The sequence below is a fragment of the Mauremys reevesii genome, linkage group 12 (assembly GCF_016161935.1).
Source record: "Mauremys reevesii isolate NIE-2019 linkage group 12, ASM1616193v1, whole genome shotgun sequence".
Taxonomy (NCBI): Eukaryota; Metazoa; Chordata; order Testudines; family Geoemydidae; genus Mauremys; species Mauremys reevesii.
Genome location: NC_052634.1, coordinates 216,473 through 244,180, shown reverse-complemented (window position 1 = coordinate 244,180; position 27,708 = coordinate 216,473). Strand labels below are relative to the sequence as shown.

General features: G+C 51.0%; 4 long non-coding RNA genes across 7 annotated transcripts; all 4 read left to right on the top strand.

The window, feature by feature from the left end:
* The first annotated feature begins 4,308 nt into the window (after positions 1–4,308).
* Positions 4,309–10,082, top strand: LOC120375552. 3 transcript variants are annotated; one of them, XR_005586621.1, is made up of 7 exons: positions 4,309–4,477; positions 6,453–6,475; positions 7,103–7,233; positions 7,762–8,116; positions 8,463–8,605; positions 8,908–9,734; positions 10,042–10,082. It is a non-coding gene; the product is annotated as an uncharacterized LOC120375552 (long non-coding RNA). The 3 variants fall into 3 exon arrangements; XR_005586620.1 differs by having other exon boundaries at positions 7,083–7,233; XR_005586622.1 differs by lacking the exons at positions 4,309–4,477; positions 6,453–6,475 and adding an exon at positions 6,537–6,594 and having other exon boundaries at positions 7,083–7,233.
* Positions 10,083–10,104: 22 nt separating this feature from the next.
* On the top strand, positions 10,105–13,221 carry LOC120375556. The gene is made up of 3 exons (XR_005586627.1): positions 10,105–10,218; positions 10,746–10,882; positions 12,968–13,221. It is a non-coding gene; the product is annotated as an uncharacterized LOC120375556 (long non-coding RNA).
* Positions 13,222–16,289: 3,068 nt separating this feature from the next.
* On the top strand, positions 16,290–23,974 carry LOC120375549. 2 transcript variants are annotated; one of them, XR_005586614.1, is made up of 5 exons: positions 16,290–16,409; positions 16,700–17,046; positions 21,382–21,501; positions 21,793–21,887; positions 23,924–23,974. It is a non-coding gene; the product is annotated as an uncharacterized LOC120375549 (long non-coding RNA). The 2 variants fall into 2 exon arrangements; XR_005586613.1 differs by lacking the exons at positions 16,290–16,409; positions 16,700–17,046 and having other exon boundaries at positions 20,675–21,501.
* LOC120375554 lies at positions 17,060–19,753 on the top strand. Its single transcript, XR_005586625.1, has 3 exons — positions 17,060–17,663; positions 17,847–17,999; positions 19,555–19,753. It is a non-coding gene; the product is annotated as an uncharacterized LOC120375554 (long non-coding RNA).
* Positions 23,975–27,708: the final 3,734 nt, after the last annotated feature.

The following is a 27,708-nucleotide window of genomic DNA, read 5'->3' as shown; positions in this document are numbered from 1 at the left end:
TCCTTCCTCCTTCCTCCTTCCCAGGTGGAACGCGGCCAGCCCCCCTTTCCTGGGAATGTTGCCCCTCATCACTCAGCATTCACTCAGGCCAGGGCTTTATAAAGCTGCGCACAAGTGACCAGGGAGCTTTGTGAACAGGGGCTGCTAACACGGAGTTTCGCCAAGAGAGTTCTCCAGGTGAAGGAGGAGCTAATACAGCATCTGTGGGGTAAGTGACTGTCTGTAGTGTGTGTTTGTTTGTGTTTGGGGGTTACTTGCTGTTTGCTGAGCTTGTGTTTGTCAGTCTGTTTGTTTGTTTGTATGAGGGACTGTGTGCTCTGGCAGGGAGTTGGAGGCAGGTTTGAAAGCTCAAAGCCTCTGGTAATGGTCTGAGCCTTAATCAGTGGGCGGGGCATTCACTCAGGCCAGGGCTTTATAAAGCCGTGCACAAGTGACCAGGAGTTCTCCAGGTGAAGGAGGAGCTAATACAGCATCTGTGGGGTAAGTGACTGTCTCTAGAGTGTGTTTGTTTGTGTTTGGGGGTTACTTGCTGTTTGCTGAGCTTGTGTTTGTCACTCTGTTTGTTTTGTTTGAGGGACCGTGTGTTCTGGCTGGGAGTTGGAGGCAGGTTTGAAAGCTCAAAGCCTCTGGTAATTGGCTGAGCCTTAATCAGTGGGCGGGGCATTCACTCAGGCCAGGGCTTTATAAAGCTGTACAGAAGTGACCAGGGAGCTTTGCGAACAGGGAGTTTCGCACGGGAGTTCTCCAGGTGAAGGAGGAGCTAATAGAGTAAGTGACTGTCTGTAGTGTGTGTTTGTTTGTGTTTGGGGGTTATTTGTTGTGTGCTGAGGTTTGGTTTGTCAGTCTGTTTGTTTGGTTGTTTGAGGGACCGTGTGCTCTGGCTGGGAGTTGGAGGCAGGTTTGAAAGCTCAAAGCCTCTGGTAATTGGCTGAGCCTTAATCAGTGGGCGGGGCATTCACTCAGGCCAGGGCTTTATAAAGCCGTGCACAAGTGACCAGGGAGCTTTGCGAACAGGGAGTTTCGCACGGGAGTTCTCCAGGTGAAGGAGGAGCTAATACAGCATCTGTGGGGTAAGTGATTGTCTGTAGTGTGTGTTTGTTTGTGTTTGGGGGTTACTTGCTGTTTGCTGAGCTTGTGTTTGTCACTCTGTTTGTATGAGGGACTGTGTGCTCTGGCTGGGAGTTGGAGGCAGGTTTGAAAGCTCGAAGCCTCTGGTAATTGGCTGGGCCTTAAGCAGTGGGCGGGGCATTCACTCAGGCCAGGGCTTTATAAAGCTGCGTACACGTGACCAGGGAGTTTTGCGAACATTTAGTTTCGCAAGGGAGTTCTCCAGGTGAAGGAGGAACTAATACAGCATCTGTGGGGTAAGTGACTGTAGTGTGTGTTTGTTTGTGTTTGGGGGTTACTTGCTGTGTGCTGAGCTTGTGTTTGTCAGTCTGTTTGTTTGTTTGAGGGACCGTGTGCTCTGGCTGGGAGTTGGAGGCAGGTTTGAAAGCTCAAAGCCTCTGGTAATTGGCTGAGCCTTAATCAGTGGACGGGGCATTCACATGACCAGGGGCTGCTAACAGGGAGTTTCCCAAGGGAGTTTTCCAGGTGAAGGAGGAGCTAATACAGCATTTGTGGGGTAAATGACTGTCTGTAGTGTGTGTTTGTGTTTGGGGGTTACTTGCTGTGTGCTGAGCTTGTGTTTGTCAGTCTGTTTGGTTGTTTGAGGGACCGTGTGCTCTGGCTGGGAGTTGGAGGCAGGTTTGAAAGCTCAAAGCCTCTGGTAATTGGCTGAGCCTTAATCAGTGGGCGGGGCATTCACATGACCAGGGGCTGCTAACAGGGAGTTTCCCAAGGGAGTTTTCCAGGTGAAGGAGGAGCTAATACAGCATTTGTGGGGTAAATGACTGTCTGTAGTGTGTGTTTGTGTTTGGGGGTTACTTGCTGTGTGCTGAGCTTGTGTTTGTCACTCTGTTTGTATGAGGGACTGTGTGCTCTGGCTGGGAGTTGAAGGCAGGTTTGAAAGCTCAAAGCCTCTGGTAATTGGCTGAGCCTTAATCAGTGGGCGAGGCTTTCACTCAGGCCAGGGCTTTATAAAGCTGCGCAGAAGCAACCAGCAAGTTTCACAAGGGAGTTTAGAAGGGGAGTGGGAAGGGAGTGGGAGTCTCTCTCCAGTCATAAGCCCTTTCCCGTGGCCCTCCCCTAAAACCTGTAAACGGAACCACATTCCAAATCTCTTTTCTGTAAACCACCCTTCCACTAACTAGGAGACAATGCAGGCAGAAGCCCAGCAGCAGAGTGGGGGTTATCCAGTTTATTGCACTGAGTGTTGCATGTATGATTACCTGCCCTGTGCATGGGTGGCGTATGTGTGCAGTCGGTGCAAGGAGCTCCTGGCCCTCAGAGACCATGTATGGACTTTTGGGGCCAGGGTGGTGGAACTGGAGGAGCTAAGAGAGGCAGAGAGGTATGTTGATGAGGCTTTCCGGGACACTGTAGAATTGTCCCACCTCGGCTCAGACAGCTCCTGTGCTGTTGAGGAGGAAGAACGGCCCAGGGAAGTAGAGCAGTCGATGGGAGCAGAGGGAAACCTTTCCGTAGTTGGGACCCTCCTTCCAGATGGTGCTGGGGTTGCCTCTCGCACTGAGGTTGCCTCTCCGGGGGAGGGAACTCTAGTTTCTAGGAAAAGGCAGGTGTTAGTAATGGGAGATTCGATTATTAGAAATGTAGATAGCTGGGTCTATGATGACCGGGAGAACCGTATGGTGACTTGCCTGCCTGGCTTTCTGCAATTCACCAGGACTTTCAGCCAGCCAGTAAAGCAGAAGGTTTATTTAGACGACAGCAACACAGTCCAACACAGGTCTTGCAGGCACAGATAACAGGATCCCCCCTGTTAGGTCCATCTTGGGGCCCCGGGAGCCCCACAGCCCCCACTGGGGGATCAGAGCCCTGTCTGTCCTTCCCTTCCTTCCCCAGCCAGCTCCAGTCTGCCCAACCCCCTCCAGCCCCTCCTCTCTGCTCAGCCCCTTTCCCGGGCCAGGAGGTCACCTGACCCCTTTGTCTCCAACACCTTCAGCCGGCACCTTTGCAGAGGAGGGCCCAGGCCATCAGTTGCTAGGAGACAGAGTGTCAGGCATTCAGGTGCCCTGGCCTTTTGCTTTGCTAGACACTTAAGAACCGCATAGAAGACACTGAGGCACCAAGACAGCATTCCCAGACCCCAGTAAGAACAGTCCCACTTCATCACAGGAGGGTGTTAATAGAGCTCTGTGTAGTGATAGTTCCTGCTTGTCTTTATTAGTTTGCAGAGGAATTGTCCAGGAGCTGGAGCCGGAGGAGAAACTGGAAGAAGTGAACCTGAGCAGCCTGGACATCCTTGTAAGCAGAGATGAAGAGTCCTCAGCTTTCTGCCTTCTCCATGACTGGCTGTGAGTGAACAATTATAGTCTCTATCCCTCATCCGTACCACTCAAGTTTTCTTCAGAGGCTGTGAGCCTCCTTGTTGGCCATGGGGCTCTGTGGGATTACGACCAAGGGAAGGGACAACAGTCTCCTCTGCTCAGTGACTGTCTTGGATGCAGGTGCAACAGGCTGCTTAACATATGAAGGTAAGAATGGCCAGACTGGGTCAGATCAAAGGTCCATGTAGCCTAGTATGCTGTCTACCGACAGTGGTTAATGTCAGGTGCCCCAGAAGGAATGAACAGAAGGGAACAGCAGCCAGCAAACAGAGCTGTAAACAGGGGAGTTTCACTGGGAGTTCTGTTGGAAGAGCAGGTTTTTGTATTTAGTGGAGTTTGTATGTGTGGAGGCTGGTAGGGGCAAGGTGCTGGGGGAGAAGCTGAGCCCTGCTTAGGGGGTGGGGCTTATCTGATTAGGGGTCCTATAAAGGTAGCCAGCCAGTCAGGCAGCAGCAAACACAGCTGCAGTGGCACAGCAGTCAGCAAACAGTGCTGCAAATAGGGGAGTTTCACTGGGAGTTCTGTTGGAGGAGCAGGTTTTTGTATTTTGTGGAGTTTGTATGTGTGCAGGCTGGTAGGAGCAGGGTGCTGGGGGAGAAGCTGAGCCCTGCTTAGGGGGCGGGGTTTATCCGTGTAGGGGTCTGTAGTGAGTGGGTGTGGCTCCCCTCCTGCCCAGCAGAGGGAGTGCCCTTGCAGACACCCAAGTGGGCGGAGCCACCACCACCTGTCCCCGCCCCCTGGAAGTCAAGGGGCGGGACAGGAAGTAGAAAAGCAGGCTGCCAGAGCTCAGTCAGGGCCGGCGGCTGAAGGGAGCAGAGGTGCCACCAAGAGCTCGTGACTGGGATCCCTCCAGGGCCTGAGGCAGCTGTCCTGACTGGCCGGAGCCTTCCTGGCCCTGCTGCTACCCGGAGGAGCTGCCTGAGCACACCTGGCCCGACTTCCCTGAGGAGCTGCTGGAGCTGCCACCAAGCCCTGGCCGAGAGGAGCCTATGCTGATTGACTGGCCTGGACCCGGTGCAAGTGACGAGGTAGGCCCTGAGGGGGAAAGTGGAAGTAGCCCTGGGGTAGCCGACCCCTGTCAGGCTGCAGACACGGAGGTACCGATGTCAGTGTGTTGCGGTCAGGACCCCACTGACCAGCAGCGGCGATGGTCACTACTAGTGTCCTGGGCTGGGACACAGTTGAGTGGGTGGGCCTGTGTCCCCCCTGCCACCTCACTCGTGGGTGGCAGTTTTCCCCCTCACCCAATGCTCTGGTCTAAGGACCTGGGCCTATATAATGACTGTTTCCTGCTGGGCCCATATAATGACTGTTTCCTGCTGGGCCCCTGCACCACAGGGCCTGGGCCCCCTTATTGTGCTGTTTGCTGCTGGGCCCCTGCACCAAAGGGCCTGAGCTCATTGTACTGTTTGCTGCTGCACAGCCCATTGTAACAGCGGATGCGGAAAGAGTGGGTGTAGCTCCCCTCCTGCCTCAGGAGGGTCGAGCCCTGGCCCAACCGATTACAGGGTCCTATAAAGGTAGCCAGCCAGCCAGGCAGTAGCATAGACAGCTGCAGCTGCACAGCAACCAGCAAACAGAGCTGTAAACGGGAGTTTCACTGGGAGTTTTCAGGGGAGACTTAGACCTAGGCAGAAGAACTGACAGGCTAGTGAAGGGAGGGGTTGGTGGTCTGCCATTTTTGGGGTCGGGAAGGAATTTTCTTCCAGGGCAGATTGGCAGAGGCCCTGGAGGTTTTTCGCCTTCCTCTGCAGCATGGGGCACGGGTCACTTGCTGGAGGATTCTCTACAGCTTGAGGTCTTCAAACTGCGATTTGGGGACTTCAATAATTCAGACAGAGGCTAGGGGTTTGTTTATAGAAGTGGATGGGTGTGTTGTGCAGGAGGTCAGACTAGATGATCATAATGGTCCCTTCTGACCTTAAAGTCTATGAGTCTATGAACAGGGAATTACCAAGTGATCCATCCACTGTCACCCATTCCCAGCTCCTGGCAAACAGAGGCCAGGGACACGATCCCTGCTCATCCTGACTCATAGCCGTTGATGGACTCATCCTCCATGAATTGACAGTAACTCTCCACTTAACATCCTCTCGCTTAACATTGTTTCAATCTTACGTCCCTGCTCAATTACAGAACATGCTGTATTTAAAGTTGTGCAATGCTTTGCTATAATGGCGTTTGGCTGCCTGCTTTGTCCACAGTCGGCAGCCCCCCATCAGCTCTCCTATGCCCCCCCAGCACTTCCCGCCTGCCAGCAGACCCCACGGATCAGTGTCTTCCCCCGTGGCCTCCTGCCTGTGGCAATCAGCTGGCTTGTGGCGTCCGGGGACGGGGAGTGAAGACTCGTTGTGCAGGCTCCCCCTCCCTCCCCTGCTTCCAAATGCCGCAGGCCAGCTGATTGCTGCAGGCAGGAGTGAGGAGCTGGTGTGTGAAGTAAAGGGGAAGGAGCGGGGAGGAAGAGACAGGTTAAGGGTGGGGGTTTGGGGAAAGAGGCGGCAGAGGGTTGAGGCCCCCGACCCTGGTGCTTGCAGAGAGGGGAAGCTGCCGCTGCTCCTGTGCAATGTGCTTCTCCTAGCCTACAGCACCTTCAGCCTCCTTGCCTGCCTCATCTCCAGTGCCAGTGGGCTGTGCCCGTGTGGGGTAAGGCGGGGGCACCCCCCAACTATAGTACTGTATGGCAAAAAATAATTCCCTGCAGCGTAACCCCCCATTTACATTCATTCTTATGGGGAAATTGGACTCGCTTAACATCGTTTCACTTAAAGTCGCATTTTTCAGGAACATAACGAGAACGTTAAGTGAGGAGTTACTGTACCTAGTTCTTGAACCCCATTATAGTCTTGGCTTTCACAGCATTCTCTGGCCAGGAGCTCCAAAGGCTGAGTGTGCGTTGCGTGCTTTTTAATTGTATCTATAAAGGTGTAATGGGAGAAGAAGAACCTACACAAGACTGCAGAGTCCGATGATAACTTCTGTTTTTCCCTCTTGTGTTGTGCTTAGTACCACGGAGAAAGAAGTGAAGGGTAAGAGCCCACCCCAATTGTGAGATGGAAGGTGCCCAAGAGCTGTGAGACAGTGAGGGTAGTGGATTCCAGGCTATACAGATGCCATGAAGCTGGGAGTGGAGAAGATGTCACCATCAGTGAGATAAACAGAGTCCTCACCAAACCAGACACTTAACAGCCCACCTGCCTCCAGGCCAGGACTTGTCATTAGCTGGGGCTGGGTTTGTAAGAAAAGGTTCCTAACTAGTGGTTACGAGGGAGACAAGGTCCCCCATTTTCAGAGGCTGGTCATTTTTCTGTCCACAAGCAGTGTGTCCTCTGCTGCAGAAGGTTGGATCCAGGGGGATGATTCCAGCTCGTGAGTTTCTTGACTCCCTCCCATGTTGTTCTCTCTCTCTCTCTCTCCTCTGTGTTGACCAACACATGCTCTCTGTCCTTGCCTCTTCTTGTGCTGTCTCCCTTAGTAGGACACGGGTAGGTGTGGATCCCCACAGGCTAGGTCTCAGGAGCCAGGAAGAAGTAGGAGGGGATGAAAATCATGTGGGGTTGTGGGTGCGAGAGTGGAGGCAGGTATTGTAAAATATCTAGCACGGTAGCATGTTGGACAGTGATGGCTCTTCCATAGGTGGTTTGCTGCTCTTGCAGAGGCCTGCTCAAGGCCCATGGAGCCGCCCCAGACAGAGGAGCAGCAGCTGGAGGAACCAGACCTGCACAATCTACATGTTTTTCACTTGGCAGTGGAGCTAAGGAGTGCTGTCATGATATTCGAGGAGCAGGTGTGTGCTTTTTGTGAAATCTCTCTCTATCCAGCATCTGCTGTGATAGACCCAGGCCAGTTGGGAACAGCAGAGTTATAGAAGGGAGATAAACCTGCCTCTGGATAAGTAGTTTTCTGTTCCCTGAGTGACCAGAGCAGGGGCTGCTCCAGGCTAATGAGAACACCTGACTCCAATTAACCTGCTAAGAGTCAGGTGAGGCTGTTAAGCATGTGACTCTAATTAAGCAGTCGGTGTTTGGAATCCCTCATCTGTAGTGGCTTCAGTTTTGTTCAGAGGCTGTGAATTTCCTCATTGAACACGGTGCTCTGTGGGATTCAGATGAGGGAGAGGTACAAGTCTCCTGTGCAAAGTTAGTATTTTGCATGTAGGTGCAGTGGGCTGCTTTTTAGTTGCAGTGCTAAAGCTGTAATTGGAGGAGGGTTGAGGATGGAGCCCTGGGGTGCGGTAGATGCGAGAAGAAAAAACTATGCATGTTGCTGACTGAGGTGGTAACTGATTTGTTTTCCCCCCTTGTGCTGGGTTTAGTACCAAGGGAAAAGAAGTGGAGGGTCCAAGTCTGCTCCCCTCGTGCGATGGAAAGCAAGTAAGAGCGGGGAGACAGCGAACATTACTGATGCCAGGCAAGAGCTGTCCAGCTTGGAGCCGAGCAGCCGTCACCGTCAGTGAGAGAAGTGTCTTGGGAAGTGAGCAGAGCCCTCACCTAACACTTGGCTTCAAGTACAGATGCCCAGTTAGCTACGGCTCGGTGTGTAACAAAATGTTCCTGACGAGCTGTGGATATGTGGGAGACAAGGTCCCCATTTTCAGCATCAGCTCATTTCTCTGTTCACAAGCGGTGTGTCCTCTGCAGAAAAGCTTGGATCCAGGAGGATGATTCCAGGTTAGCAGTTGCTTGCCTTCCTCCTGTGTTAATCTCTCTCTCTTTTCTCTGTGTGTTGGCCAACACACTCTCTCTAAATCTGTCCTTGCCTCATTTTGCTTCATGGCACATGGGCAGGTGTGCTCCCCACAGGCTTGGGTCTTGGGAGTAATGAAGAAGTAGGAGGGGACAAAAATTATGTGGGGTAGAAGGGATGAGAGTGGATTGGAGACTGTCGGTTTTGAGTCGGTCTGTGTTCATCATGTGCGGCTGATGTAAATGGAATGGGAGAGGGAGCGAGAGATGAGGGCAAGATTTCACACACCTTCACAACTGTGTAATGCTGGATCATGCATGGCTTTTGCAGCCGCGCTGGTACAGGAATTGTCCAGGAACCCTACCCGGAGGAGAGACTCTCAGAAGTGAACCTGATCAGCCTGAACATCCTTCTAAGCAGACATGAACAGTCCTGAGCCTTCTGCCTCCTGCATAAATGGCTGTGAGTAAGCGGTGAGTGCTTGGAATTCCTCATCTGTACGCGCTGTACTTTTATTCACAGGCTGTGTGCTTCCTCGTTGGGTACAAGGCTCTGTGGGATTAAGGCTAGGAAGTGGCCAGAGTCTCCTGAGAAAGTGACTATTTTGGGTGCTGTTACAATGGGTATCTTCGACTTGCAGTTGTAAAGCAGTAATGGGAGATGGGTTGAGAGTGAATCTCTGGGATACGGGAGATGGGAAATGAAGAGACTACACGACAGTGCAGATGGAGATGCTATTTTTTTTTTCCCTCCTCTGCTGGATTTGGTACCAAAGAAAAAGAAGTCATGTGCCAGTCTACTGCCCTCATGTGATGGAAAGCGAGCGAGAGCGATGAGACCGTGAGCATGGTTGATGCCACGCAAAAACCGTCCATCTGGCAGCAGAAGAGCCGTCACTGTCAGTGAGATAAGTGTCTGTCTGTTTTGGTGAGGGCTCTGCTCATGGCCCACGTTGATGCTGGTAGGGATGCCCTGTTAGCTAGGGCTGGGTTTGTAAGACAAGGTTCCTGACTAGCTGTGGTTGTAAGAGACAAGGTTCCCAATTTCAGGGGCTAATGATTCCTCGGGTCATGAGCAGTGTGTCCTACGCAGCAGAAAGTAGCATCTAGAGGATGACTCGAGTTACTTGCCTTCCTCCCATGTTTCTGTCTTCTCTATTGTGTTGGCCAACACTCTTGCTCTTTCATTCTCCGTTCCTTGCCTTTCCTGGTGCTGTCTCCCTATGTAGGACGCGGGAAAAGGGTACTAGGTGTGCATCCACACAGTCTGTCTTTGGGACCCATGAAGAATTAGGAGGGTATGAAAATCATGCATATTAGTGGGTGCCACAGTGGAGCAGAGTCTGTGGGTGTTGACTTGGTCTTTAATCATCGCCTGGGGCTGATGTAGACCAAATGAGAGAGGGAGGCAGAGATTAGGGCAAGATTTCACATACCTTCAGAGCTTTGTGGAATGCTGACTCATCCTTGGCTTTTGCAACTGCACTGGCAGAGGAATTGTCCAGGAGCGCTGTCTGGAGGAGAGACTCTCAAAAGTGGACCTGAACATCCTTCTAAGCAGACATGAACAGTCCTCAGCTTTCTGCCTCCTGCATAACTGGCTGTGAGTAAGCGGTCGGTGCCAGTGGAATACCTCATCTATACTTGGTGTAGTATTCTTCACAGGCCGTGTATCTCCTTGTTGAGTGCGGGGCTCTGTGGTATTGAGGCTGGGGAGGGGCCAGAGTCTGCTACGCAGAGTGACTGTCGGGTGCTGTTGCAAGGGCTGCTTTTTGGTTGTAATGCTAAAGGTGTAATGGGAAGAGTGTTGAGGGCGGAGCTCCCCCGTGTGGGAGAGGTGAAAAGAGCCAATGTGACATTTGCCTACTGAGATGGTAACTTGCTTGTTTTTCTCCTTGTGTGGGGTTTAGTACCAAGGGAAAAGAAGTCACGTATCAGTCTACTGTCCTCATGCAAAGGAAAGCGAGACCGCGATCATTGTCGAAATCAGGCATTAGCTGTACATCTGGGAGCGGAGCAGTCACCGCTGTCAGTGAGATAAATGTCTGGTTTGGTGAGGGATCTGCTCATGGCCCACCTGGCTCCAGGTAGGGATGCCCCATTAGCTGGGGCTGGGTTTGTAAGAAAAGATTCCTGACTAGCTGCTGTTATGAGGGAGACAAGGTCCCCATTTTCAGGGGCTGGTTATTGGTTTGTTCACAAGCAGTGTGTCCTCTGCAGCAGAAGGTTGGATCCAGGGGGATGAATCCAGCTGGTGAGTTTCTTGCCTTGCTCTTTCTCTGTCTCTTCTCTAGTGTGTTGGCCAACACTCTTTCTCTCTCTGTCTCTGTCCTTGCCTCTCCTTGTGCTGTCTCCCCTCATAGCACACGGGCAGGTGTGCTACATGTGATTCCCCACAGGCTAGGTCTCGGGAGCTATGAACAAGTAAGAGGGGATGAAAATCATGCAGGGTAGTGGGCACTAGAGTGGAGTGTAGACTGTCGATGTTGACTTGGTTACTGTTCATCAAGTGGGGCTGATGTAGATGGGACGGGAGAGGGAGGCGGGCATGAGGGCAAGATTAAATGCACTAATAGAGCTCTGTGTAGTGATGGTACTTACTTGACTTTATTAGTTTGCAGAGGAATCATCCAGGAGCCCTCGCTATATGAGAATATGCAGAAGTGGCCGTGAGCAGTCTGGACATCCTTTTAAGGAGACATGAATATTCCTCATCTTTCTGCCTTTTGCATAACTGCCTGTGAGTAAGAGGTGACCACTTTCAATTCCTCACCTCTACTCGCTGTAGTTTTCTTCACAGGCCGTGTGCTTCCTCGTTTGTTATGAGACTCTGGGATTAAGGCTGGGGAAGGGACAAGAATCTCCTGAACAAAGTGACTATTTTGGGACTAAGTGTACTTAGATTTCCAGAAAGCCTTTGATAAGGTCCTTCACCAAAGGCTCTTGTGTAAATAAAGTTATCATTGGAAAAGAGTGAAGATCCTTTCATGGATTGAGAACTGCTTAAAAGACAGGGAACAAAGGGTAGGAATTAATGGTAAATTGAGAATGGGGAGGGGTAACTAGTTGTGTTCCCCAAGGGTCAGTGCTAGGACCGATCCTATTCAATTTATTCATAAATAATCTGGAGAAAGGTGAGGTGGCAAAGATTGCAGATGATACTAAACTGCTCAAGATAGTTCATGGGAACCTTTTGAAGTTCTTAACAGTGTTCATTGGGTTTAACTAAGTGATTGGGCAACAAAATGGCAAATGAAATTTCATGTGGATAAATGTGAAGTAATATACATTGGAAAAAACAACCCCAACTATGCATACAATGTGATGGGGGCTAATGTAGCTACAACTAATCAGGAAAGAGATCTTAGGGTCATCGTGGATAGTTTTCCGAAGATGTCCACGCAGTGTGCAGCGGCAGTCAAAAAAGCAAACAGGATGTTGGGAATCATTAAAAGAGGAATAGAGAATAAGGCAGAGAATATCTTACTGTCCTTATATAAATCCATTGTACTCCCACATCTTGAATACTGGGTACAGATGTGGTCTCATCTCAAAAAAGATATACTGGCATTAGAAAAGCTTCAGAGAAGGGCAACTAAAATGATTAGGGGTTCAGAATGGATCCCATATGAGGAGAGATTAAAGAGGCTAGGACTTTGCAGCTTGGAAAAGAGGAGATTAAGGGGGCATATGATAGAGGTGTATATAAAATCACGAGAGGTGTGGAAAAAGTGAATAAGGAAAAATATATTTACTTCCTGTAATAAGAACTAGGGGCCACCAAATGAAATTAATGGGCAGCAGGTTTAAAATAAAAGGAAGTTCTTCACGCAGCACACAGTCAACCTGTGGAACTCCTTGCCTGAGGAGGTTGTGAAGGCCAGGACTATAACAGGGTTTAAAAGAGAACTGGATAAATTCGTAGAGGTTAGGTCCATTAATGGCTATTAGCCAGGATGGGTAAGGAATGGTGTCCCTAGCCTCTGTTTGTCAGAGGGTGGAGATGGATTGCAGGAGAGAGATCACTTGATCATTACCCGTTGGGTTAATTCCCTCTGGAGCACCTGGCAATGGCCAGGATACTGGGCTGGATGGATCGTTGGTCTGAGCCAGTTAAGAATGGCCAATGTTTTTATGGGTGCCTTTACAATGGGTGCCTTCCAGTTGCGATTGTAAAGTAGTAAAGGGAGATGGGTTGAGGGCGGAGGGCTGGGATACGGGAGATGTGAAATGAAGAGACTACGTGACATAGCAGTTGGAGATGCTAATTTTTTTTTGTTTCCCTCCCTCTGCTGAGATTAGTAGAAGGGGGGCGGCCAGCGCTTCAGCGGGGCGCTTACCTTGCAGCCCCGACTGCCGCGCTGCCTGCCGGGAGGGCTCCGCTCCACTGCGGTCAGCGGGGAGGGAAGGACGTGGGCTGCCCTGCTGAGCTTGCTGCAGGGCGCTCCCCCTCCTTCGCGCCGCTGCCCCTACAGGATGGCTGGAACAGCAAACAATGACGACAACAAAAAGCAGCTGTGCTGTCCTAGGTTTGGGTGGAAGCAGCCCTGTAGAATATGCTGCCCCAAGCATGAGCTTGCTCAGCTGGTGCTTGGAGCCGGCTCTGTTTACAGGCCCTGTGCTTCATCGTTGAGTACCGGGCACTGTGGTATTAAGGCTGGGGAAGGGACAAGAGTCTCCTAAGCAAAGTAACTTCTAGTTGCAGGTGTAAAGTAGTAATGGAGGATGGGTTGAAGGCACAGCTGTGGGATACGGGAGATAGGAAATTAAGAGACTACATGACATGGCTGACGGAGATGGTAACTTGTTCGTTTTTTCCCCTTCTGCTGGCTTTAGTACCAAGGAAAAAGTCACACGTCAGAGTCTACTGCCCTCATGCGATGGAAAGTGAGTGAGAGCAGCGAACCTGTGAGCATTGTTCATACCAGGCAAGAGCCGTCCATCTGGGAGTTGAGCAGAGGCCACTGTCACTGAGATAAGTGTCTGCTTTGGTGATTGCTCTGCTCACGGCTCAGCTCCTGGTAGGGACGCCCCATTAGCAAGGTCTGGGTTTGTAAGAAAAGGTTCCTAACTAGTGGTTATGAAGGAGACAAGGTCCCCATTTTCAGGGGCTGGTCATTTCTCTGGCCAGGAGGGGTGTGTCCTCTGCAGCAGAAGGTTGGATCCAGGGGGATGACTCCAGCTCGTGAGTTTCTTGACTCCCTCCTATGTGTGTTTTGTCTCTCTGTCTCTCTGTCCTTGCTGCTGCTTGTGCTGTCTCCCGTCATAGGACACGGATAGAAGTGCTAGGTGTGCATCCCCACAGGCTAGATCTCGGAGCTATGAACAAACAGGAGAAGATGAAAATCATGCGGGGCAGTGGGCGCTAGAGTGGAGCGGTGTCTGTGGATGTTGACTCAGTCTCTGATCATCGAGTCGAGCAGATGTAGATGTGATGGGAGAGGGAGGCAGGGATGAGGGCAAGTTTAAATGCACCAGTAGTGCTGTATGTAGTGATGGTACTTACATGACTTTATTAGTTTGCAGAGGAATCATCCAGGAGCCCTCGCCAGATAAGAATATGCAGAAGTGGACGTGAGCAGCCTGGACATCCTTCTAAGGAGACCTCAACAGTCCGCAGGTTTCTGCCTTCTGCCTAACTGGCTGTGAGTAAGCGGTGAGTGCTTGAAATTCCTCATCTGTACTCACTGTAATTTTCTTCATAGGCCGTTTCCTTCCTTGTTTGGTATGGGGCACTGTGGGATTAAGGCTGGGGAAGAGACCAAAGTCATACTTGCCAACTTTCACTGGGTAGATAAGAACCCTGAATTCACAATATTCCAAAAATCAAGCTAATCCTATTTCAAATAAGGCCAAAACAAGCCAATTCCTAAGAACCCCAACACTCAATGACTAGATCTCTCCTGGCGTGCAGTCTGGGACTGTGGTGGGTCCGCTGTGCACCCCTGACTCTCTCTCCCCCCTTTGTCCCTGCTTGCCGGAAGCAGCAAGCTACAAAGAGCATTAAGCTACAGGCCAAAACCAAGCCCGATTTCTACGTTTTCCCCGTTGAGATTTGGGGTGTGTGTGTGTGTGGCCAGAGTCTGCTGTGCAAAGTGACTATTTTGGGTGTCATTGCAAGGGGTGCTTTCTACTTGCAGTCCTACCGGTGTAATGGGAATAGGGTTGAGGGCGGAGCCCCACTGTGTGCGGGAGGGGAAAATAAGAGCCTACCCAAAGTTGCTGACTAAAAGGGTTACTGATTTATTTTTCCCCTTTGTGCTGGGTTTAGTAGCAAAAGAAAAGAAGTCACAGGCCAGAGTCTACTGCCCTCATGCGATGGAAAGCGAGCGAGAGTGATGGGACTGTGAGAATTATTGATGCCTTGAAAAAGCTGTCCAACGGGGAATGGAACAGTCATCACTGTCAATGAGAAGTGTCTGTTTTGGTGATTTGTCTGCTCACGGCCCACCTTGCTCCTGAAAGGGATGCCCCGTTTGCTGAGGCTGTTTGTAAGAAAAGGTTCCTGACTAGCTGTGGTTTTGAGAGAGAAGATCACCATTTTTAGGGGCTGCTCAGTTTTCTGGCCAGGAGCAGTGTGTCGTACGCAGCAGAAGGTTGCATCTAGGAGAATGAGTCCACGTGGTGAATTGCTTGTGTGTCTCTTTCTCTCTCTCTCTCTCTCTCTCTCTCTTCTCTAGTGTTGGCCAACACTCTTTCTCAATCTGTCCTTGCCTTTCCTTGTGCTGTCTCCCTTCTTAGGATATTGGCAGACGAGCTAGGTGTGCACCCCCACAGGTTGTGTCTTGGGAACCATAAAGAAGTAGGAGGGGACGAAAATCATGCAGGGCAGTCAGTGCGAGACTGGAGCGGTGACTGTTGGTGTTGTGGGGCTAAGACAGATCGAAAGCGACACAGGGAAGAGGGCCTTAAGTGGGCTCTACGTAGTGCAGGAGTTCTGAGACTGGGGTTTAGGTCCTGTCAGGGGGCTGCAAGGTGGTTGTTTGGGGGGTTGTGAAATGTGTCATCCTCCATCCTAAACATCACTTGGCTTCCAGCATTTATAATGGTGTTGAATATACAAAAAGTGTTTAATTTATAAGGGGAGGGTCACACTCGGAAGCTTTCTATGTAAAAGGGATCATCAGTACAAAAGGTTGAGAACCACTGGTGTAGTGATAGTTCTTGCTTGCTTTCATTAGTTTGCAGAGGAATTGTCCAGGAGTCTCAGCTGGAGAAGAAGCTGGCAGAAGTGGACCTGAACTGCCTGGACATCCTTCTAAGGAGACATGAACAGTCCTCAGCTTTCTGCCTTCTGAACAACTGCCTGTGAGTAAGCGGTCAGTGCTTTCAATTCCTTATCTGTACTTGCTGTAGTTTTCTTCACAGGCCATGTGCTTCCTCGTTGGGTACGAGGCTCTTTGGGATTAAGGCTGGGGAAGGGACAAGAGTCTCTTGAGCAAAGTGACTATTTTGGGTGCAGTTAAAATGGATCCCTTCTAGTTGAAGTTGTAAAGTAGTAATGGGAGATGGGTTGAGGGCAGAGCTGTGGGATACAGGAGATGTGAAATGAAGAGACTACGTGACATTGCAGACGGAGATGGTAATTTTTTTTTCTTCCCTTTACTTCTTCCTTGGAACTAAACCCAGCAGTCACACATCAGTCTGCTGCCCTCATGCAATGGCAAGTGAGTGAGAGCAGCGAGCCTGTGAGCATTGTTCATGCCAGGCAACAGCTGTCAATGTGGGGGTCAAGCAGACGCCACTGTCAGTGAGATAAGTGTCTGTTTTGCTGAAGTTTCTGCTCACGGCCCATATCAGTTTCTTGCCTTTCTCAGTGTTTCTCTCTCTCTCTTACTCTCTTCTCTAGTGTGTTGGCCAACACTCTGTCTCTGTCTCTGTCCTTGCCTCGCCTTGTGCTGTCTCCCTTCATAGGACACAGGCAGGAGTGCTAGGTGTGCATCCCCACAGGCTAGGTCTCAGGAGCTATAAAGAAGTAGGAGGGGATGAAAATCATGCAGCGTAGTGAGCGGTACAGTGGAGCGGTGACTGTCAGTGTTGACTTAGTCTCTGTTCATTGAGTTGGGCTGATGTAGATGAGATGGGAGAGGGAGGCAGGGATGAGGGCATTCATAGAGTTCTGTGTAGTGACAGTTGTTGCTTGGCTTTATTAGTTTGCAGAGGAATCGTCCAGGAGCCCCAATCGGATGAGAATGTCAGAAATGGACCTGAGCAGCCTGGACATCCTTCTAAGGAGACATGAACAGTCCTCAGGTTTCTGCCTTCTGCATAACTGGCTGTGAGTAAGGGCTCAGTGCTTGGAACTCAGTCATCTGTACTCACTGTAGTATTCTTCATTGACAGTGTGGTTGCTTGTTGGGTACAGGGCTCTGTGGGATTAAGGGTGAGGAGGGGCCAGAGTCTGCTGTGCAGAGTGACTCTGTTGGGTGTTGTAAGAGGTGCTTTGTACTTTCAGTCTTAAAGGTGTAATGGGTAGAGGGCGGAACCCTGCCGTGCGTGAGAGGGGAGAAGAGCCTACGAGACATTTCTGACAGACGGTAGCTTACTTGTTTTATCGCCTGATTTTAGTATCAAGGAAAAAGATGTCACATGTCAAAGTCTACTGCCCTTATGAGTGAGAGTGATGAGACTGCGAGCGTTGTTGGTGCCAGGCAGGAGCCGTCCATCTGGGAACAGAACAGCTGCTACTATCACTGAGATAAGTATCTGTTTTGCTGAGGGTTCTGCTCATGGCCCACCTGGCTACAGGTAGAGACACCCTGTTAGGTGGGGCTGGGTTTGTAAGAAAAGGTTCCTGACTAGCTGTGGTTTTGAGGGAGACACGGTTCCCATTTTCAGGGGCTGATGATTTCTCTGGCCAGGATCGGTGTGTCCTCGGCAGGAGAAGGTTGGATCCATGAGGATGACTCCAGGTGGTGAGTGGCTTGCCTTCCTCCTCTGTTTCTCTCTGTCTTCTCTACTCTACTCTACTGTGTTGGCCAACACTCTCTCTCTCTCCCTCTCTTTGCTGTCTCCCTTCATAGGGCACGGGCAGGAGTGCTATGTGTGCATCCCCTCAGGCTAGGTCTCGGGAGCTATGAACAAGTAGGAGGGGACGAAAATCATGCATCGTAGTGGGCGCTAGAGTGGAGGGGTGACTGTGGATGTTGACTGTCTCTCCAAGTGGGCCTGATGTAGATAGGATGGGAGAGGGAGGCAGGGATGAGGGCAAGATTACTTGCACCAATTGAATTTTGTGTAGTGATGGCTCTTGCTTCGCTCATTTCCTGCGCTTGCAGAGGAATTGTCCAGGAGCAGCAGCTGAAGGAGAAAGTGGCAGACAAGGACCTGAGGAGCCTGGACATCCTTCTAAGCAGACATGAATGGTCCTCAGATTTCTGCCTCCCGCACAACTGGCTGTGAGTAAGCGGTCAGTGCTTGGAATCCCTCATCTGTACTGGCTCTGGTCTTGTTCAGAGGCTCTGAATTTCCTCATTGGACACGGTGCTCTGTGGGATTCAGACGAGGCAAAGGCACAAGTTTCCTGTGCAGAGTGAGTATTTCAGGTGTTGTTTCAAGGGATGCTTTTTGATTGTAATGCTAAAGGTGCGATGGGAGGAGGGTTCAGGGCAGATCACCACTGTGTGGGAGAGGTAGAAAGAAGAGCCTCCCCAACATTGCCAACAGAGATGGTAACTTGTTTTTTTTTTTTTTTTTCCCCTTCTGCTGGATTTAGTACCAAGGGAAAAGAGAGCTCGCATCAGAGTCTACTGCCCTCATGCGATGGAAATCAAGCGAGAGCAATGGGACCATGAGAATTATTGCTGCCATGAACAAGCCGTGCAACTGGGAGAACAGACGCGACTCTCAATGAGATGTGTCTGTCTTGGTGATTGCTCTGTTTTTTGAGTAGCTGTGCTTATGAGGGAGACAGGATACCTATTTTCAGGGGTTGCTCAGTTCTCTGGCCAGTAGTGCTGTGTCCTCTGCAGCAGAAGGTTATATCCAGGAGGATGACTGCAGGTGGAGAGTTGCTTGCCTTCTTCCTGTGTGTGTGTGTGTGTGTGTGTGTGTGTGTGTGTGTGTCTCTCTCTCTCTCTCTCTCTCTCTCTGTTCCCTACTATATTGGCCAACACACACCCGTTCTCTATCCTTGCACTATCTGCCTTTGTAGGACATGGGCAGGCGTGCTAGGTGTGCATCCCCACAGGTTAGGTCTTGGGAGCCCTGGAGTAGTAGGAGGGGACGAAAGTCATGTGGGGCTGTGGATGCTAAAGTGGAGCAATGACAGTTGGTGGTAACTTGGTCTCTGTTCATCGAGTGGGGCCGATGTAGATGGGATGGAAGAGGGAGGAAGGGATGAGTGCAAGATACCAAGCACCCGTAGTACTGTGTGTAGTGATAGTTCTTGTTTGGCTTCATTAGTTTGCAGAGGAATTGTCTAGGAGACTTAGCTGGATGAGACTATATCAGAAGTGGATCTGAGCAGCTTGGGCATCCTTCTAAAGAGACGTGAATAATCCTCATGTTTCTGACTGGGTAAGAGACTCTGGTATTAAGGCTGGGGAAGGGACAAGAATCTCCTGAAAAAAGAGACTATTTTGCGTGATGTTACAATGGGTTCCTTCTAGTTGCAGTTCTATAGTAGTAATGGGAGACGGGTTGCGAGCGGAGCCGTGGGATATGGGAGAAGTGAAATGAAAAGACAACAACACATTGCAGACGGTGATGCTAATTTTTTGGGTTTTTCCCCTTTGTGCTGGGTTTAGTACCAAGGGAAAAGAAGTCAAGAGTCAGTCTACTTCCGGGACATGGTGGAAAGTAAGTGAGAGCTGTGAGACTGCGATCATTGTTGATCCCAGACAAGCACCATCCATCTGGGAGCTGAGTAGAAGCCACTGTCAGTGACATAAGTGTCTGGTTTGGGGAGGGCTCTGCTCACACCCTGCTTGAGTTCAAGCTGGGTAGCCCGGTAATGTAGGGCTGGGTGTGTAGGAAAAGGTTCCCCACTAGCTGTGGGTTACGAGGGAGAAAAGGTCCTATTTTCAGAGGTGGCTCACTTCTCTGGTCAGGAACAGTTTCTCCACCGCAGCAGAAGGTTGTATCGAGGAGGATGACTCCAGGTGATGAGTTGCTTGACTTCCTTCCATGTTTCTCTCTCGCTCTCTACTCTAGTGTGTTGGCCAACACACTCTCTCTCCTCGCCTCCCTTCTTGTGCCGTCTCCCTTTATAGACCACTGGCACGTGTGTTTGGCATGTCTCGTGAGCCATGGAGTAGTAGGAGGGGATGAAAATCATGGAGGGCTGTCGGTGCTAGTGCAGCGGTGACTGTCAGTGTTAACTTGGTCTCATCGTGGGGGGCCGATGAAGGTAGGATGGAAGAGGGAGGCAGGGATGAGGGCAAGAGCTCTGTGTAATGACAGCTCATGCTTGGCTTTTTTAGCTGTTCTAACAGAGGAATTGTTGTTCTGGAGCCGTAGCCGGAGGAGAGACTGCATCTGAGCAGCTTGGACATCGTTCTAAGCAGACATGAACAGTCCTCACTTTCTGCCTTCTGCATAACTACACTTCATGACTTTTAGCGTCACATCTGAAGCCTAAGGTAAATGCAGGGTAGAAGCTGAGTACAGGCAGCTGCTTCCCTTTAGGTGGGTTGGGTTTCTCATAAAAGTTTTCCTCCTTGTTCTGGGTGTGGGAGGAGAATTTCACTATTGTGGGAGTAGCTGTGGGATTATGATGAGGAGAAGAGACAATAGTCTCCTTTAGTGTGACTCAATTGCAGGAGTCCCAATGCGGTGCCTGTGGGTGCCATGATGCCGGCCGAGACAGCTATGTGCACCTGCCTACTAATTGCCAAACAAGCAGCGGCCGAAATACCACCCGGAACCAGCATCATCAAGAAGCTTTGCTGCCGAAATGTTGCTGATTTTCGGCGGCTGCGCCTCTCAATGACCCTGGTTCTCGGCAGTGATGACGCTGGTTCTCGGCGGCTGCTTGTTTAGTGACCACGCTCCTCGGTGGCTAGTTGTCTGGTGCCCGCCACACTAAAAGGTTGGGGACCCCTGCTCTATTGGGTGCAGGTGCAATAGACTGACCAAGCACTGCCATTCTTACGTTCAAAAGTTATGCAGACCAAGGGTCCATCTACCCCAGTATCCTGTCTTCTGACTGGCTAACGCCAGGTGCTTCAGAGGGAATGAACAGAACAGGGAATCGAGAAGTGATCCATCCTGTGTTGCTCATTCCCAGCTTCTGGCAAACAGAGGTTAAGGGCACCATCCCTGCCCATCCTCACCAATAGCCATTGATGCATGTGTCCTCCATGAATTTACCTAGTTGTTTTTTGAACCCTGTTATAGTCTTGGCTTTCACAGCATTCTCTGGCAAGGAGCTCCACATGTCGAGTGTGCGTTGTGTGCTTTTTAATTGTATCTATACAGGTGTAATGGGAGATGAGAGAAGAAGAACCTACACAACACAGCAGATTCCGATGATAACTTTTGTTTTTCCCTCTTGTGTTGTGCTTAGTACCACAGAGAGAGAGAGAGAGAGAGAGAGAGAGAGGTCCCCGTTGTGAGATGGAAAGCACACAAGAGTCGTGAGACAGCGAGCGTTTGTTGATGCCAGGCTATGGCGATGCCGTTGAGGTGGGAGTGGAGCAGCCATCACCACCAGTGAGATAAGTGTCTAGTTCACTGAAGACTCTGGTAATGGCCCACCTGCCTCCAGGGTTGGACTGGTCGTTAGCTGTGGCTCAGTTTGTAGGAAGATTCCTGACTAGCTGTTACGAGGGAGACAAGGTCCGCGTTGTCAGGGGCTGGTCATTTCTCTGTCCACAAGCACTGTGTCCTACGCAGCAGAGAGTTGGACCGGGGGGGTGACTCCAGCTAGTGAGTTTCTTGACTTCCTCCCACGTTTTTCTGTCTCTCTCCTCTAATGTGTTGGCCAACACACACTCTGTCTGTCACTCTCTCTGTCCTTGCCTTTTCCTTGTGCTGTCTCCTTTCTTAGGACATGGGCAGGTGTGGTAGGTGTGCATCCCCACAGGCTTGGTCTCGGGAGCTATGAACAAGTAGGAAGGGACCGAAATCTTGCAGGGTAGTGGGCACTAGAGTGCAACGGTGACTGTGGGTGTTGATTGAGTCTCTGCTGTAGTGGAGCTGAAGCAGATGTGATGGGAGAGGGAGGCAGGGATGTGGGCAAGATTTCGGGCACCAATTGAATTTTGTGTAGTGATGGCTTTTGCTTGGGTTACTTGCTGCATTTGCAGAGGAATCATCCAGGAGCAGCAGCCAGAGGAGAAATCGGCAGACATGGACCTGAGCAGCCTGGACATCCTTCTAAGCAGAGATTAACAGGCCTCAACTTTCTACCTTCCACATAACTGGGTGTGAGTAAGCGGACAGTGCTTGGAATCCCTCCTCTGTTGTCACTCCAGTTTTGGTCTTCATTGGGTATGTGGCTCTGTGGGATTCAGATTAGGGAAAGACACAAGTCTCCTGTTCAGAGTGGCTGTTTTGGGTGTAGTTGCAACAGGCTTCTTTCTAGTTGTGGTCCTGAAGGTGTAACGGAAGAAGGGTTATGGGTGGAGGTCTGGGGTGTGGCAAATGGGAGAAGAACCTATGTAACGTTGCTGACTGAGATGCTAACCTGTTTGTTCCCCCCCTTTGTGCTGGGTTAGTACCAATAGAAAAGAAGTGGAGGGTCAGCGTCCGCTCACCAAATGCAATGGAAAGCGAGTGAGAGCGATGAGATAGCAAGCATTACTGATGCCAGGTAAGAGCCGTCCAGCTGGGAGTGGTGCGGCCACCACTATCAATGAGCTAAGAGTGTGTTATAGTGATTGATCTGCTCACTGCCAACTTGGCTCCAGGAACTGCTCTGTGCATTACCCTGCGTGGCCACACGGTGTCACTGTTCCTCTGAGAGAAATGCTCTCTGCATTACCCTTCGTGGCCACATGGTGTCCCTGTTGCTCTGTGAGAAATGCTCTCTGCATTACCTTTTGTGGCCACATGGTGTCACTGTAGCGCCATGAGAAATCCCATCTGCATTACCCTGTGTGGCCAAACAGTGTCACTTTTGCTCCGTTAGAAATGCTCTGCGCATTACCCTGCGTGGCCACACGGTGTCACTGTGGCTCCATGCAGGAACTGCTCTGTGCATTATCTGGTGTGGCCACACGGTGTCACTGTTGCTTCGTGAGAAATGCTCTGTGCATTACCCTTTGTGGCCACACGGTGTCACTGCAGCTGTCACTGGGGCTTAGGAGGTTCTGGGGCCCCCCCAGCCCTATCTCCAGGCTACAGGGGTCCTGGGGGGCTTAGGGGGTTCTGGGGGCCCCTCAGCCGTCTCTCCAGGCTGTAGGAGTCCCGGGGGGGCTTAGGGGGTTCTGGGGGCCCCCCAGCACTCTCTCCAGGCTGTAGGGGTCCAGGGGGGCTTATGGGGTTCCGGGGGGCTCAGACTTCTGTCCAGGCTGTTGGGGTCCCCGGGCGGCTTAGGGGGTTCTGGGAGTGCCCCAGCCCTTTCTCCAGGCTGTATGGGTCCCGGTGGGGCTTAGGGGGTTCTGGGAGTGCCCCCAGCCCTTTCTCCAGGCTGTATGGGTCCCGGTGGGGCTTAGGGGTTTCGAGGGGACCCCCAGCCCTCTCTCCAGGCTGTAGGGGTTCTGGGGGGGGCTTAGGGGGATTGTGGGGAGCTCAGATACCTACGTCCAGGCTGTTGGGGTCCCGGGTGGGATTAGGGGATTTCTAGGGGGCACTGATACCCATTTCCAGGCTGTAAGGGTCCCCGGGTATAGAGGGGTCCTGGAAGGGATTAGGGAGTTTCTGGGGAGGAGAGATACGTACTTCAAGGCTCTAAGGGTCCCTGGGGGGCTTATGGGTTTCTGGGGGGCACAGATACCTATGTCCAGGCTGGAGGGGTCCCTGGGGGTTTAGGGGGTTTGTGGGAGGCACAGATACCTATGTACAGTCATGAGCTGGAGCCGGTTCACTGGAACTGGTTGCTAAATTTGAAGCCGATTTAGAACCTGTTAGGGTTACCATACAGTGAGCAGCTGGGGTTGCTGCTGGGAGACAGGACCCCTCGCTCTGTGCAGCTAGAGCAGGGGTCGGCAACCTTTACTATCAAAAGAGCCATTTTGCCCCCTCTTCCACTAAAGAAAAATAGTCTGGAGCCGCAAAACATAACACTGCTTATAAACTTTCAAAAGTTGTAATCTTTTTTTAATTTTACCTGTAACAACAGAATACAACAAACAGAAGTGCAATGTGCATGTGTAGGCCTACTTTGAAATAAATTAAACACTGAACAATGCAGGCCTTTTTGAGTCCTTCCCGTATTTCTGTAAAATTAAAATAAAATGTAGCCCACTTTAATATAAAAAAAATATAGTTGCAGCTTAGCAGTTTTAAAAAAGTAAACATAAAATTAGGAACGTTTTTTGACAAGTCCATTTCAGTGTGCTCTCATCCTCTTCGGGTTTCATTCCATTTGTGCTCTTTAGCGAGAGTGGCCTTCTGACGGGCGACTTCTTCGAGATCCGCTGTCAGGCTTTTGAACTTGGACACCCATAAGTCTTTATCCGCTATGTCGGCCAGTTCAATTTCAAGATCGGGCTGACTTATCCCTGTGAATGCGGATATGTTCAGCAGGGATGGGTCGATGTCCAGCGGTGTGACAGGGAAGGACAGAGTGTTTTTTTCCTTTCTGAACTTGCTGAATCTTTCTCCAAATGCAGCTTGCATTGCCATAATTGCACGGTGTAAATAATCACAATTTATGTGCTTGTTCTCTTCTTTGAACTCTCTCAGGGATGGGAAGTGAGAGAGCGTACCTCTCTGTACATCTCTGGCAAACACTGTCATCTTGCGCTCAGACGCCAGAACATGCTCCAGCAACTGCAGGGCCGTGCTTCCCTTTCCCTGGAGATTTTTATTCAGCGTGTTTAAGTGACTTGTCATATCCACCATGAAATAAAACTTTTCCAGCCAATTGAGGTCTCCCAGTTCGGGATAGCTGAGGCCTTTGCTTTCCAAGAAGGTTTTCACATGTTCCAGACAAGCAGCGAAGCGTTTCAGCACGTCTCCCCTTGACAGCCACCGAACTCTGTTGTGCAGCAGGAGATCCAAATATGCGCTCTTGACTTCATCTAACCATGAACAAAACTGTCGGTGGTTTAACCCGTTTGCAATTATTTTGTTCACTATCTTAATAACGAGGTTCATCACTTGCACACATTCAGGGGGGAATGTTTGAGCGCACAGTGCTTCTTGGTGCAAGATGCAGTGAAACATCATCAGCTCTTGATCCAGCGACTTTTGAAGTAAATTCACAAAGCCCTTCTGTGCTCCTCTCATACTGGGTGCACCATCAGTAGACACTGACATCAGGTGAGTGGTGTTTATTCCTTTTGGCTTTTAGACAACTCAAAACAGCCTCACAAATGTCCTGTCCCCGCGTTTGGCCCTTTAGCGGTATGAGTTCAATCAGTTCTTCCCATCAGAGTTCACATCTGCATAACAGTGCTGTCTGCTCAATATCGTTTACATCACTTGACTCATCACAGGCAATTGAATATGCTTGAGCTGAATTGATGTCATCAATTTGCTTACTGGTGATGTTTGTTGCCATTTTAATGGTCCTGTCCTTGACGGTCTTTGCAGAGAGAGGCATTTCTTTAATTTCTGAAAAAATTCCTGTTTTTGAATTCGGAGAATAGATGCTCTGATATTTTTATGAACGATTCTTTCATGTATTCTCCGTCTGTGAACGGCTTCCCCCTCCTTACGATCTCATGAGCTGCCACAAAACTAGCAGCTGTAGTTGAGTTTGGAGAGTTGATCCACTTCTTGAAAGTATGTTTGCTCTGCTCAACTTTCCGTAGTAGTTCCAAAATCGCTCTCTTTTGCCCATCTTTAGTTGGGTACTTTTCAGAAAATGCTGAGTGCTTGTTTTGAAAATGTCTTTCAACGTTACATTTTTTGTTGTTTGCTAATATCTCGCCACATATCAAGCACACAGGTAAGCCAGCGTCGTTGGCAGTGAAGGCAAAGGAATCTGTCCATGCAGAATTAAACTCTCTATTTTCTTCTGAGATTTTTCTTTTTTGGGATGTATTCATGGTTAGCTTACATGAAGTCGCACACTCAAGAAGCTGCCTGCAGGTAAAGGCGAGGGCTATAGATGTGGATGTGATGCATATTTTAATTGACAAATTATAAAACTTTTTAAAAATTTGATGTTAAAGTATCACCTCGAACTCCAAGATAACTGCAACAAAATAAAATATATAAATAAAAATTAAATTAATAAATAACCATTATTCTTTTTTTCTTTTTTTTCTTTTGTCAAGGCCGAAAGGAGCCACAACAAGGAGGCTGAAGAGCCGCATGCGGCTCCGGAGCCGCGGGTTGCAGACCCCTGAGCTAGAGCCTCCTTTTGCTGAGCGCTACCTTCCCCCGGTTTGCCTGGCAGCCCCCCCGAGCCTCTTCACCCCCGGATTCCTCCTCTCCGAGTCTCCTCTTACCTTGGGCGCTGGCTGGCTGATTGAATCAGACTGCAGCTCTCAGCCTGCCGGAGCTGATTCAATCAGCCTGCGGGAGCTCAAGGTAAGACGAGACTGGGAGGGGAGACTCTGGGGGCATAGGCGGCGAGTTCTATGGGCCCGTGGAGCCCAGGCCCCACCAATAATCCCGAGGGTGGGCCCAGCTCCACCAGTGTTTGGGCCCCAGGCCCTGTGCTCCGGGGGTCCCCGCGCCAGCAATGCGGGCGCTCTTACCTCAGCAGCAGCTCTCCCCAGCCCCGGAGAGGCTCCAGGGCTGACTTGGCTCACAGCCCATTGGCCGGGAACCCCAGCCAATGGGAGCTGCCGGGGGCAGTGCCGGAGCTGCCTGGCCGCGCCTCCACAGCAGGGAGGGGGAGGGAGCCACAGGCAGCGGCTCTCAGCGCTGGGCAGAGCGAGCAGCAGGGTCTGTCGCTGTCAGACAGACACAGCCGGTGAGCTCTGGGGGCAGCCAGACACACAGACACAGCTTGGGGAGGGGGGGCTGTGGGACAGACACACACAAGGACACAGCTGGGGGTTGTGGGCAGGGCCAGCTCTAGGTTTTTTTGCTGTCCCCCTTCCCAGCCCTGGGCTCCCCCCGTACCCTCCTGCTGCCCCAGTCCTGGGCTCTCCCCCCCACCCACACACATCTCCTGTCACCCCAGTGCTGGGCTTCCCCCTTTCCTCCCCACCAGTGCCCTCCCTCCACCCTGCTGCTGCCCCAGCCCTGGGCTCCCCACTACCAGTGCCCACCCCACCTCCTTCCGCCCCAGCCCTGGGTCACTGGTAACTCGCTCCCAGGGTGGGTCGTTCAGCCGGAATTTTGGATGTGCACAAAACACAGACAGGATTGGTTCCCATATGGTTACAGAGCTGCAGTAAAGTGGAACAATTTTCAGCTTGTGTGATTGGAGGATATCTGGATGCATATTATAAGACTGTCCTCCATAAATGAGGAAAAGTTGAGGAGCCTTTATTATTCTTTTGTTCCACTTTCTTTCTATGGGGAATTTGCCAATGCAATCTCACTGTCTTCCTTTCAAACAAACAAAAAGGCAATGGCTGTTGAAAGTAGCAATTCCAGTGCTAATAAGCATTTCTTGCTCAATTTTATCCTACTTTTTCTACAGCAAGTTACAGTGGATCAGTATATTTGATTTGGGAGAAATGAAGTAAAAGCTGCCCAAACGGAGCTTGAGCACTCCTGAATTTTGAGGTGTTCAAATCTGGAAGGCAGGTGCTGGGGGTGGAAGAGGGCTGTGGGCTCCATGGGGGAGCATGGCAGCAACTGTCTGGAGCTGCATGGAGCCAGACATGCTGGTCTGAGTGGCATAGTAAGCGGTTTGGGGTTGGAGAAGGGGTAGGAGGTTCCGGGGGGCAGTCAAGGGACAAGGAGCAGGGGGGGTTGGATGGAGCAGAGGTTCAGAGGGGCAGTCAGGGGACAGGTAGGAGGTGGGGTCCTGGGGGGAAGTTGGGTGGGGTCTCAGGAGGGGCAAGGGAAGGAGGCTTAGATAGGGGCTGGGGTTTCCAAGGGGCAGTTGTCTCGGGAGGGGTAATCGGGGACAAGGACCAGTGGTGCTTAGATAGGGGTGGGGTCCTGAGGGCAATTGGGGCAGGGGAGGGGGCAATCAGCGGCCAGGGGCTGGGATTCAAAGGGCTCTGGGCTGCTGGCAGCGCGGGAGCCCTGAGTCCTTTAAATCCCAGCCGCGGCCAGGAGTCAGAGGGCTCTGCGCTGCCTCTGACTCCTGGCGGCGGCTGGGATTTAAAGGACTCAGGGCTCCCGCGGCTGCCAGCAGCCCAGAGCCCTTTGAATCCCAGCCCTGGCCGCTGATTGCCCCCTCCCCAGACCCCTGCCCCAATTGCCCCTCAGGACCCCACCCCTATCTAAGCACCACTGGTCCTTGTCCCCAATTACCCCCTCCCGAGACAACTGCCCTGCCCCTATCTAAGCCTCCCTTCCCTTGTCCCCAACAGCCCCTCCTGAGACTCCACCCAACTTCCCCAGGACCCCACCTCCTACCTGTCCCCTGATAAGCCCCCTGGACTTCCATG